Below are 13874 nucleotides of genomic sequence, written 5' to 3'. Positions count from 1 at the left end.
TTCTGGTGGTCTTCACTACGAAAAGATATTGAGGAGTTCGTCGCAGCTTGTGAGACTTGTGCCAAGACTAAACAACCTCATACATCTCCTTGTGGTCTGTTACACCCCTTGGACATTCCTGAGAAACCTTGGTCCTGTTTGTCCATAGACTTTATCGTAGATTTGCCTGCTTCCAAGAGACAGACTGTTATTCTCACGGTGGTGGATAGATTTACTAAGATGGCCCATTTCGTGCCATTACCTAAACTTCCGACTTCTCCTGAATTGGCAGAGATTTTTGCGAGAGAAGTTTTTCGCCTACATGGGATTCCTTCGGAGATTGTTTCTGATAGAGGTTCTCAATTTGTCTCACGTTTCTGGAGATCCTTTTGTTCTCAAATGGGAATCAAATTGAACTTCTCCTCTGCCTATCACCCTCAGTCTAACGGAGCTGCTGAACGTACCAATCAAAAGATCGAGCAGTATCTACGTTGCTTTGTTTCCGAACACCAGGACGATTGGGTCGGTTTGATTCCTTGGGCGGAGTTCGCACACAATAACCTTGTTTGTGATTCAACTCGCTCTAGCCCTTTCTTCATGAACTATGGCTTTCATCCTTCAATTTTTCCTTCGGTTTCCTCTTCTCAGGGGATACCGTCGGTTGATGATCATGTCGCCAACCTGAAGAAATTATGGGATCAGACTCGGCAAATTCTGTTACATAACTCCTCGTTGTTCAAGAAACACGCTGACAAGCATAGAAGAGCGGCTCCTGTCTTTGTTCCTGGGGATAGGGTGTGGTTGAGTACTAAGAATATTCGCCTAAAAGTTCCATCTATGAAATTTGCTCCTCGCTACATAGGTCCTTACAGGGTTCTCACTCGTATCAACCCGGTTGCGTATCGCCTTGCTCTGCCACCTGCCTTACGCATTCCTAACTCTTTTCATGTCTCCTTGTTGAAACCTCTTATTTGCAACAAATTCTCCTCTAAGGTTTCCTCACCTCGTCCTGTTCAGGTGGAGGGTCGGGAGGAGTACGAGGTCAGCTCCATCATTGATTCCAGAATTTCAAGGGGAAAATTGCAATATCTGGTCAACTGGAGGGGATATGGTCCTGAGGAGAGGAGTTGGGTACCTCAGGAGGACGTTCATGCTTCTCGCCTTCGCAGAGCATTTCACCTCCGCTTCCCATCTCGTCCCGGTTCCTTCCGCCCGGTGGGCGTATCTGAGAGGGGGGGTACTGTCAGGGTACCTGAGGTCTCTACCTCTAAAAGAGGTAGAGACTTAGTAGTTTATCCCTCCAAACGAGCTGTTTCCTTCGTTCCTCGCGGTTCATCCAGTCACTTAAACACCGACCGCGAGGAATCCACGTCCTTTTCTAGCGGGACGCTCAATACGTGACGTCATGACGCTATCACGAGCGACCTGCCACTCAAGTGTCCGATATCCAATCGGTACTTGTCAGAGGCGTGTCTACCATCCGGAGCCAGGGTATTTAAGCTTACTTCTCACTTCAGCTCATTGCCCTGTCGTGGTTCTAGCTTGTCTAGTCACTCAGTGCTCTGGTATTCTAGTTTGCTCTATTGGTTTTGACTCGGCTTGTTGTACTACCCTGCTTATCTCTGTTATCCCTTGACCCGGCTTGTCTCTCGCTTATCTGTCTTCTCGTTCCCTCGACCTCGGCTTGTCTCTGACTATTCTCTATTACTCTCGGTACGTTAGTCCGGCCATTCTAAGGCCCGGTATACGTACCTTTCCACTCTTTGTACTCTGCGTGTTGGATCCCTGTCCCGATCCTGACATTCGGGTACTTGTGGATCCGTACGATACACGCCGCCACGTGGAAAGAACAATGGGTCGCGGCCATTTTGACCGCATGGACTAATGACCGAACAATCACAAACTTTCCACACGATGAATACCAACCTTACCGGTAACGTACGCCCATACTGGTCGACAGATCCAAAGTACCGAAATAGAGACACCGGATCCAAGAGAGAGTTTTTGTTTATGTTATATGGTTCCTGAGTAAATGGTGCGAACGTGTATCTAGCGAACGGCCCAACCGATCTAGGGGATTTTCACGTATATTGTTCCCCTAGATCTCCGTTCCCTAGTACACGTAGCACATTGTATTTTCGTTATATATTATGTGTATTATTAAACCTGTAATTTTTGTATAATATTCTGCTCGGTACAGTGGGAGTGACTCCCACTGTAAATGTATTATCTCCTCCGGATACGGGGAGGAGTTGTTGTACGGCATAAAAGCCCGAGTTGCAGAATAAACATTATTCCTACTTTGACCCTCAACACAGAGTCTCGTCTCGTGCTTGGAGGGGATGACTATTACTTGGATGTCGTAATTATGGGGAACCTGTTATGCTTTAGCTGACTTCGTGCTTGGGGGAAAGGACACCTTCTCAGCAGCGTAAACCCCTACTACACCGGGGTGCCGCTACAATTGGTGGCAGCGGCGGGATCGTTCTTTCACCCCAGAAGGACAGCTACCGAGAGCAATCAGGATGGAGGCCTACTACGGAAGGTTGAAACGATCTACCCTAAAAGACTTGTTGGAGAGCCGTGGTCGTTCGGCTAGCAACAAAAAGAAAAGAGACATTTTGGCAGAATTGGTCGCATTGGACTTAGCTGAACAGAATGGCGAACTGGGTGTCGAACCAAACCCAGAACCGGAGATCGCCTTGGTCCGAACCCCGGAAGATGAACGATTCGACCACGAGGTGAGGGTAAGGTTGGCTCACTACGGACCAAACCCCTCACCTAGGATCGTGACCCAAGTAATTGCGGCGGTCGATGCCAACCGGCGCCAGACTTCAACCAGCGCCAGTCCAATTGCTGGGACTTTTCAAACTCCCGAGGAAAAGAGGAAAGTCCACTTTGCCGCTTTTAAAAATTTTGTAGAAACAGAGGGGGAGATTGACCAATACCTGGCGGATTTTGAGCGTCAATGTGCCCTACATAAAGTACCCTCCGAGGAGTGGGTTAAAATTTTGTCTGGCAAATTATCCGGACGAGCCAGTGATGCTTTCCGGGCGATCCCGGACCATGAGGTGGGAAATTATCGATTGGTCAAGGAAGCTCTACTGTCCCGATATGCAGTAACCCCCGAAGCATTTCGGAGACGCTTCCGGGAATCCCGAAAGCAAACCGGTGACTCCTACACCGAATGGGCCTGCCGACTACAACGCACGGCTGGCCACTGGATGGATGGGTGCCAAGCTACCACCGCGGAGGAGGTATTACAATTGTTTTTGTTGGAGCATTTTTTTGAAAAGGTGGACAAGGAGCTCAGGGAGTGGATTCGGGATAGGCGACCACTTACCCTACCCGAAGCCGCCCGGCTGGCTGACGAGTATGCGGACGCCCGCAAACCCGACCCCTCGGTCCAAAAGGCAGCTCCCCGAGTAGAAAGCCGCCCCGTCGGCCCTACTCCAACCACCTCCGCTAATCAACCTAGCTACAACACCCCCTCCCGCTTCGCCCAGTCCAGTGCCCCGGACCGCCGGCGGTGCCATAGGTGCCAACAGGTGGGCCACCTGAGAGACAAATGCCCACTAGATCCAGCTCGACAAGCTTCTTGGAGGAAGCCCGCTGAAGGGAACGCCCGGCTGTAGCGGAGAGCCGATCTTGCACAGCTATTCTCCACTAGAGATTCCAGTGAGGCTCAGGAACAAGGTGATGTTAAGTCCATAGGCAAGGTTTCCAGCAGGTAAAGTAATACAGCAGTATCCCCATCGCAATCCCAATAACTGGACGACACACAGTTTCAGGAGTAGACTGACAAGCTTTATTCCACAGTTCCTTATAAAGCCCTCTCCCATGCAAGGGAGGAGGTTCTATCACTTAAGACATTATCCAATCTCTAAGTAGTAACCTCCCACAGATCTCCTCCCCTCCTCTAGCATCATAATCCCCTTATTGTGTACACAGTTTTCCCCGAGTTTTGGATGTACCCTAAATACTTGGGGTACATCCACAAATCCAACATCCCCAGATAGCTCTATTCTGGGGGACCAACATACTTAAAAATTAGCCCATTCGGATGAATGGTTCGTGAGATATGGGCTTCCAAAGATTTGACCGACCGCATGGGTAAAGTATCCGAAAACAGTTCCATGCATTTTGGCCCTGCGGTCGGTCACAAACAAGGGAATGAAAACAGGCGAATTGCCTGTGTTATAGAGCCTGGAGAGGGTTTGAATGAATTCCCTTGTTTATGGGGCTCTTTCTACCGAACGGCGGGTCATTCGGTAGTTTCCATACGAATTTCTGGAAGTATGGAGGTCTCAGCGGTGTTTGCCTAGTCAAGTGTCCGATTTTAGTTCCAGACACTCGACGGCAAAACACCGCTGTTCGGTAGTTTAAGATGGCCGCCGCCACGTGTTTGTTTCCCGAATGGCGGCCACCCAGAGGACAAAGACCACACTGCACTGATTGCCAATTACCTGTTTGCAACATTGTTGCAAACGGTAATTGGAGGCACACTCATTCCTGGGTGGTCTGGTTGTTCGGTAGTTTCATTCCCTTGTTTTATTTGAATGATTCTACCGAACAACTAGAGGAATACAATTCTTTACATCCATTTAACTGTCATTATACCCGGATACCATGCTTTCTATACATGTACATACACATTAAACCAGCCATATGACCAAATACACTTATTCTCATACATGTCGTGGGACAGCCCGGTACCAATCCGCTACACCGGCCCTTTACCTCAGGGGCCCATTGCATTGAAGCCCAGCCCCTGGGGGAAGAGCAATGGGAAATTTTGCACGAGGCCAACCCCCTATATGCGGCTGCCGTAGACAACCGTCAACATCACCGACAAACAGTCTGAGTTAATGGACAAGTTGTCAGTGGATTACGAGACACGACCTGGTCCCAGAAAAAGAACACACTGGCCAAACGGTGGCCGTCAGAGTGGCCGGGGGTGCGGTGCATCGTCTCCCCACGGCCCGAGTGCATTTGGACTGGGGGGTGGGAGCTGGCCAAGTGAATGTGGGCCTGATGAAAGGACTACCAGCGGAAGTACTCTTGGGAAATGATTTAGCCCCGCTATTGTCCGCTTTTGCCCCTCAAGGCCCTGCTGGAGCCTGCCCTGTCACCACCCGGGCTCAGGCTCGTGCTATTGGAATCGGCCCGCCAGTCGCGGAGACCCAGGTAAGATCTAACCCTCCGACTGTGACCTTAGGACAAACCCCCTTAGACTGGGATACCCCTGAGACTTTTGGGAGGGAGACGCGGGAAGACGTCACTCTACGGAAGTATAGGGATAAGGCAGATAAAGGGGAACCGGGGACAGATGGGAAAAGCTACGAGTGGGTGGGGGATAGACTGTATAGGATCCCCCAGGAGCCCGCAGCAGGTAAAAACCCCGTCCCGCAGAAGCAACTAGTGCTACCGAAAAAATACAGGCAAGAAATCATGAGGATCGCTCACGATATACCCTTAGCTGGCCATTTAGGAGTACGTCGCACGGGCCATAGGATTACCCAGAATTTCTTCTGGCCAGGGTTTAACCGGGACGTGCGACAATATTGCAGAACCTGTGACACTTGCCAACGGGTGGGTAAGAGGGGAGATCGCCCGAAGGCTAAATTAATGTCGATGCCGATCATTGGGGAACCTTTCTATAGGGTCGCCGTCGACATTGTAGGCCCCCTAGCGCGACCTAGCCCGTCCGGTAAGAAGTACATTCTTACCGTGGTGGACTATGGGACCCGGTACCCCGAGGCAGTACCCCTGCCGAATATTGAAGCTGAGACGGTAGCCGATGCCTTGGTTAAGATATTCACTCGGGTGGGGTTCCCTAAAGAAATCCTATCCGACCAAGGAACCCAGTTCACTGCTGTACTCACACAGCAGTTATGGAAAGTGTGCCACATTAAACCCCTGCTCAGTTCCCCGTACCATCCCCAAACTAACGGTCTCTGTGAGCGCTTTAATGGGACTCTCAAACAAATGTTGAGGACCTTTACGGACGGTTGCAGAGACTGGGAGAGATTCTTACCCCACCTGTTATTTGCGTATAGGGAGGTCCCCCAAGAATCTACGGGTTTTTCCCCCTTTGAGTTATTGTATGGGAGGAGGGTGCGAGGACCCCTCGATCTCATTCGGGACCACTGGGAAGGGGAAACCGAACAGGCAGGGACACCTATTGTACCATATGTCCTGAAACTCCGGGACCGCATGGAGCAACTCTCCCTATTGGTGAGGGAGAATCTCCAGACGGCCCAGGGGCGACAGAAACGATGGTACGATAGGGGTGCCCGGCAACGACTATTCCACATAGGGCAGAAGGTATTGGTGCTAAAACCGGTAAAGGACAACAAACTGCAAGCTGCGTGGCAGGGTCCTTACAAGGTTCTAGCCCAACTCTGTGATACCACCTACCTTATTGCCAGCTGTGCAGATGAAAGGATCCAACGATCCTTTCATGTGAACATGTTGAAGGAATACCAAGAGCGACAGGAAGATGTTAACGCTGTTTGTGCCCCAGCTACTGATGACCCCGAAAATTTACCCCTACCTGACCTGCTAGAAAGGGAGACTCACCCCGAACCAGTTAGCCTAGTGAAGCTGGGAGAACGACTGAACCCTACGGAGCTAGAGCAAGCTAGACAGCTCCTATGGGAAAAACAGAGTACCTTCTCCCAGGAGCCCAGATACACCACCCTGGCCATGCACAAAGTAGAAACCCCAGGGCAGGCCCCCCTCCGACAACCCCCTTACCGTATTCCGGAAGCCGTCCGGGACGGGATGCTGAAGGAAATACGGGAAATGACCCAGCTGGGGGTCATTGAGCCATCAGACAGTCCCTGGGCCTCTCCCGTAGTCCTAGTCCCCAAGAAAGACGGAACCACTCGGTTCTGCGTCGACTACAGGCGACTAAATGAAAAGACTACCACTGACGCTTACCCCATGCCCCGGGTAGACGAATTATTAGATCGCATAGCCAGGGGTAACTATCTCTCTACCATAGACCTCTGCAAGGGTTATTGACAGATTCCCCTGGCCGAGGATGCCGTCCCCAAGTCGGCCTTTGTCACCCCGTTTGGCTTATACCAATTTAAGGTCATGCCATTCGGGATGAAAAATGCCCCGGCTACGTTCCAGCGAATGGTGGATCGGCTCCTCGATGGCTTCCAGGAGTTTGCGTGTGCATACCTGGATGACATTGCGATCTACAGTGAGTCTTGGGAAGAACATTTAGTCCACGTAGGGGTAGTACTAGATAAGATTCGGGCCGCGGGCCTGACACTAAAACCCGAGAAATGCCATTTAGGAATGGCCGAGGTCCAATACCTGGGACACCGGGTAGGGTGTGGAAACCAGAGACCGGAGCCTGCCAAGGTTGAAGCAGTAGCGAACTGGCCCACACCGAATACCAAGACCCAGGTATTGGCCTTCTTAGGGACCGCCGGGTATTATAGGCGCTTTGTCCCTGATTATAGTACGGTAGCCAAGCCCTTGACTGACTTGACCAAAAAGAATTTACCCAGACAGGTCCTGTGGTCTCCCGCTTGCGAAGCCGCATTCCAATCCCTCAAACATGCTCTTGTTAATGCTCCTGTCTTGGCTGCCCCAGTGCCTAACAAACGTTTCCTTGTACATACAGACGCTTCCATGTATGGACTGGGGGCTGTGCTGAGCCAGATCGGGGAAGATGGAAAGGAGCATCCGGTCGCATACCTCAGCCGAAAGTTGTTACCGAGGGAAGTGAGTTATGCGGCCGTAGAGAAAGAGTGCCTGGCCCTGGTATGGGCATTGAAAAAACTAACTCCCTATCTGTATGGACAAGAATTTTCCTTGGTAACCGATCACAACCCATTGGTATGGCTTAACCGGGTCGCAGGAGACAATGGCCGATTGTTAAGATGGAGCTTGGCCCTGCAAACGTACAATTTCACCATCAGCTATCGACCCGGTAAGCTAAATGGCAACGCCGATTGGCTGTCTCGACAACTTGACAATTCTCCGGATAAGTAAATTCCGGTCATCCCTAAGTTCATCCGAAAGGATCAAGCCAGGTCTGCCGGAGTGTACCACTAGGAGGGAGCCGTGTGACAGACCCCTTTTGGGAGTGACAGATACCATCTCGGAGAATTGTCGTTGTATTTGGATTATTGGGGATTTCGGGTACTTGTGGATCCGTACGATACACGCCGCCACATGGAAAGAACAATGGGTCGCGGCCATTTTGACCGCATGGACTAATGACCGAACAATCACGAACTTTCCACACGATGAATTCCAACCTTACCGGTAACGTACGCCCATACTGGTCGATAGATCCAAAGTACCGAAATAGAGACACCGGATCCAAGAGAGAGTTTTTGTTTATGTTATATGGTTCCTGAGTAAATGGTGCGAACGTGTATCTAGCGAACGGCCCAACCGATCTAGGGGATTTTCACGTATATTGTTCCCCTAGATCTCCGTTCCCTAGTACACGTAGCACATTGTATTTTCGTTATATATTATGTGTATTATTAAACCTGTAATTTTTGTATAATATTCTGCTCGGTACAGTGGGAGTGACTCCCACTGTAAATGTATTATCTCCTCCGGATACGGGGAGGAGTTGTTGTACGGCATAAAAGCCCGAGTTGCAGAATAAACATTATTCCTACTTTGACCCTCAACACAGAGTCTTGTCTCGTGCTTGGAGGGGATGACTATTACTTGGATGTCGTAATTATGGGGAACCTGTTATGCTTTAGCTGACTTCGTGCTTGGGGGAAAGGACACCTTCTCAGCGGCGTAAACCCCTACTACACCGGGGTGCCGCTACAGCTCCCGATGGACAGGCACAGGGAATTTACATGGAATGAGAAATCTACAGCCGGATATAAACCTATTTACAGTAACTATAGCTCCCGATGGACAGGCACAGGGAATTTACATGGAATGAGAAATCTACAGCCGGATATAAACCTATTTACAGTAACTATAGCTCCCGATGGACAGGCACAGGGAATTTACATGGAATGAGAAATCTACAGCCGGATATAAACCTATTTACAGTAACTATAGCTCCCGATGGACAGGCACAGGGAATTTACATGGAATGAGAAATCTACAGCCGGATATAAACCTATTTACAGTAACTATAGCTCCCGATGGACAATCACAGGGAATTTACATGGAATGAGAAATCTACAGCCGGATATAAACCTATTTACAGTAACTATAGCTCCCGATGGACAGGCACAGGGAATTTACATGGAATGAGAAATCTACAGCCGGATATAAACCTATTTACAGTAACTATAGCTCCCGATGGACAATCACAGGGAATTTACATGGAATGAGAAATCTACAGCCGGATATAAACCTATTTACAGTAACTATAGCTCCCGATGGACAGACACAGGGAATTTACATGGAATGAGAAATCTACAGCCGGATATAAACCTATTTACAGTAACTATAGCTCCCGATGGACAGGCACAGGGAATTTACATGGAATGAGAAATCTACAGCCGGATATAAACCTATTTACAGTAACTGAAGCTCCTGATGGACAGGCACAGGGAATTTACATGGAATGAGAAAGCTACAGCCGGATATAAACCTATTTACAGTAACTATAGCTCCTGATGGACAGGCACAGGGAATTTACATGGAATGAGAAAGCTACAGCCGGATATAAACCTATTTACAGTAACTGTAGCTCCTGATGGACAGGCACAGGGAATTTACATGGAATGAGAAATCTACAGCTGGATATAAACCTATTTACAGTAACTGTAGCTCCTGATGGACAGGCACAGGGAATTTACATGGAATGAGAAATCTACAGCTGGATATAAACCTATTTACAGTAACTATAGCTCCCGATGGACAGGCACAGGGAATTTACATGGAATGAGAAATCTACAGACGGATATAAACCTATTTACAGTAACTATAGCTCCTGATGGACAGGCACAGGGAATTTACATGGAATGAGAAAGCTACAGCCGGATATAAACCTATTTACAGTAACTATAGCTCCCGATGGACAGGCACAGGGAATTTACATGGAATGAGAAATCTACAGCCGGATATAAACCTATTTACAGTAACTATAGCTCCTGATGGACAGGCATAGGGAATTTACATGGAATGAGAAATCTACAGCCGGATATAAACCTATTTACAGTAACTATAGCTCCCGATGGACAGGCACAGGGAATTTACATGGAATGAGAAATGTACAGCCGGATATAAACCTATTTAAAGTAACTATAGCTCCTGATGGACAGGCACAGGGAATTTACATGGAAGGAGAAATCTACAGCCGGATATAAACCTATTTACAGTAACTATAGCTCCTGATGGACAGGCACAGGGAATTTACATGGAATGAGAAATCTACAGCCGGATATAAACCTATTTACAGTAACTATAGCTCCCGATGGACAGGCACAGGGAATTTACATGGAATGAGAAATCTACAGCCGGATATAAACCTATTTACAGTAACTATAGCTCCCGATGGACAGGCACAGGGAATTTACATGGAATGAGAAATCTACAGCCGGATATAAACCTATTTACAGTAACTATAGCTCCCGATGGACAGGCACAGGGAATTTACATGGACTGAGAAATCTACAGCCGGATATAAACCTATTTACAGTAACTATAGCTCCTGATGGACAGGCACAGGGAATTTACATGGAATGAGAAATCTACAGCCAGATATAAACCTATTTACAGTAACTATAGCTCCTGATGGACAGGCACAGGGAATTTACATGGAATGAGAAATCTACAGCCGGATATAAACCTATTTACAGTAACTATAGCTCCCGATGGACAGGCACAGGGAATTTACATGGAATGAGAAATCTACAGCCGGATATAAACCTATTTACAGTAACTATAGCTCCCGATGGACAGGCACAGGGAATTTACATGGAATGAGAAATCTACAGCCGGATATAAACCTATTTACAGTAACTATAGCTCCCGATGGACAATCACAGGGAATTTACATGGAATGAGAAATCTACAGCCGGATATAAACCTATTTACAGTAACTATAGCTCCTGATGGACAGGCACAGGGAATTTACATTGAATGAGAAATCTACAGCCAGATATAAACCTATTTACAGTAACTATAGCTCCCGAAGGACAGGCACAGGGAATTTACATGGACTGAGAAATCTACAGCCGGATATAAACCTATTTACAGTAACTATAGCTCCCGATGGACAGGCACAGGGAATTTACATGGAATGAGAAATCTACAGCCGGATATAAACCTATTTACAGTAACTATAGCTCCCGATGGACAGGCACAGGGAATTTACATGGAATGAGAAATCTACAGCCGGATATAAACCTATTTACAGTAACTATAGCTCCTAATGGACAGGCACAGGGAATTTACATTGAATGAGAAATCTACAGCCGGATATAAACCTATTTACAGTAACTATAGCTCCTGATGGACAGGCACAGGGAATTTACATTGAATGAGAAATCTACAGCCAGATATAAACCTATTTACAGTAACTATAGCTCCCGAAGGACAGGCACAGGGAATTTACATGGACTGAGAAATCTACAGCCGGATATAAACCTATTTACAGTAACTATAGCTCCCGATGGACAGGCACAGGGAATTTACATGGAATGAGAAATCTACAGCCGGATATAAACCTATTTACAGTAACTATAGCTCCCGATGGACAGGCACAGGGAATTTACATGGAATGAGAAATCTACAGCCGGATATAAACCTATTTACAGTAACTATAGCTCCTAATGGACAGGCACAGGGAATTTACATTGAATGAGAAATCTACAGCCGGATATAAACCTATTTACAGTAACTATAGCTCCCGATGGACAATCACAGGGAATTTACATGGAATGAGAAATCTACAGCCGGATATAAACCTATTTACAGTAACTATAGCTCCCGATGGACAGGCACAGGGAATTTACATGGAATGAGAAATCTACAGCCGGATATAAACCTATTTACAGTAACTATAGCTCCCGATGGACAGGCACAGGGAATTTACATGGAATGAGAAATCTACAGCCGGATATAAACCTATTTACAGTAACTATAGCTCCTGATGGACAATCACAAGGAATTTACATGGAATGAGAAATCTACAGCCAGATATAAACCTATTTACAGTAACTCTAGCTCCTGATGGACAATACACTTTGTGTCTCTGTTTAGTGACTAGTATTAAATTGAAGGGGACTACACTCACCTGGCTACCACACCGGATCCGGGGCAGGCCAGCCCCCAGATCCCACATTGAGTATGTCAAATAAAATGATGGTCCAGGCACTCAAGTAAATAGCAACACAGCAGCTTTAATAGGGGAAACACACAGCAACGTATCGACCCGACCGTGTCTTTGTGGAGCATGAGGTTTATTGAGTTAGATAAAGACCTGGTCGGGTTGAAATATTGCTGGGTGCTTGCCCCAATCAAGCTGCTGTTTTGCGATCAACTTGAGTGCTTGGACCATCAATTTATTTTACTGTTTAGTGACTAAACCTGCGAGGTGCAGCATACACTTACACTAATAAGGTTGTAAATAAAAAGTTTATTTGCAATTATTATTTCAGGTCGATCCACAGCGTTTGATTTCCTCACTTCCCTCTGTGCATGTGTCCCTCATCCCTTTAGATTCTACGCTTGTTTGGGCAGAGCATTCGTCACCTACGGTTTCTGGATGTCAAACGTGTTTAGTTAGAATTGCTGGTCTTGTTTTACCTATTGTACTGCACTGCGGAATATGTTGGTGCTAAATAAATAACTGCATTTGTCATACGAGAAAGGAATTAGCAGGGACAGTAAAACAAGTCAGCACTCACTGTGACTGTGCTGGGAGCTGAGCCTAAGCGGTGGCAATCTTTTCTCAGTACAGATCAGAGGAATATGGGAAAGGAAGAATTTGCACTTCAACACAAACACGAGAATGAAATATTCTAAAAGGGATGAGACATAGTGACAGAGAAAGCCTTGTCTCTGCCTTAATAAAGTATGAAGTGTGTTGTACACCATGCACTCCAATCAATTCTCTGTGGTACATGATCATCCATTACTTTCTATTTCCTAATTATTATATATCTTTCAATTCCCTCTAGATATGGCTGCACCAAACAGCGCTGCCATACTGCAGAACGTTGCTGGACAAAGTCTCCCACCACACCTGATTTCCTACGTTACAAACTCATGCTACGGTGACCTTCTCCTGTCCACAGCTCACACCCTTACAGCTAACTCACGCTTGCAGGAGTTCTCGCAGGTGGCTCCATTCCTTTGGAATAGCCTGCCTACCCCCGTCAGACTCTCAATTAGTTTTCAGTCGTTTATGAAGTCCATCAAAACCTAGTTTTCAGAAATGCTTATGTCCTCACGGAGTAACTTTTATTTCACAAATTGTCTCTTACTTTCTCCTAAAGGACCACACTCCACTCACATCCAGTTTTGCTACTTCCCCACCTTGTTGTCGGTTTGCTATTCCCAACTCTGCCCTTCCTATTGTGTTTTATACCCCACCTCCTTTAGACTGTGAGCTCGTCTGAGCAGGATCCTCATCTACCTATTGTTCTTGTAACGTAACATGTTGTAACGGTCTCGTTTATTGTTAAATTTCCCCCTTTTTTAACATTGGAAAGCGCTGCAGAATAATTTGGTGCTATATAAATACCAATAATAAAAAAGACCACTTCATTGAGATCGATCATTGAAATAAAGTCTGCTGGGTGCCTATAGTGTCCCTTTAAAGTAACACTGATATGAAAATTTTAAAATGTAATTGCTGAAAGTTTATGTCAACTACTTTAATGTACTGATTTTTTTGAAATGCTGTATATAGATTTCCTTTAGAAATGTCCCCA

General features: G+C 46.9%; 1 protein-coding gene across 2 annotated transcripts in view; it reads right to left on the bottom strand.

The window, feature by feature from the left end:
- DRC1 (dynein regulatory complex subunit 1) overlaps positions 1-13874 on the bottom strand; it is a 79401-nt gene that overhangs the window by 42903 nt on the left and 22624 nt on the right. The gene's annotated exons all lie outside the window — the stretch shown is intronic.

Source organism: Pelobates fuscus, chromosome 2 (assembly GCF_036172605.1).
Source record: "Pelobates fuscus isolate aPelFus1 chromosome 2, aPelFus1.pri, whole genome shotgun sequence".
NCBI lineage: Eukaryota > Metazoa > Chordata > Amphibia > Anura > Pelobatidae > Pelobates > Pelobates fuscus.
Note: the sequence above shows the minus strand (reverse complement) of the source record. Positions and strands in the feature narration are given on the sequence as shown.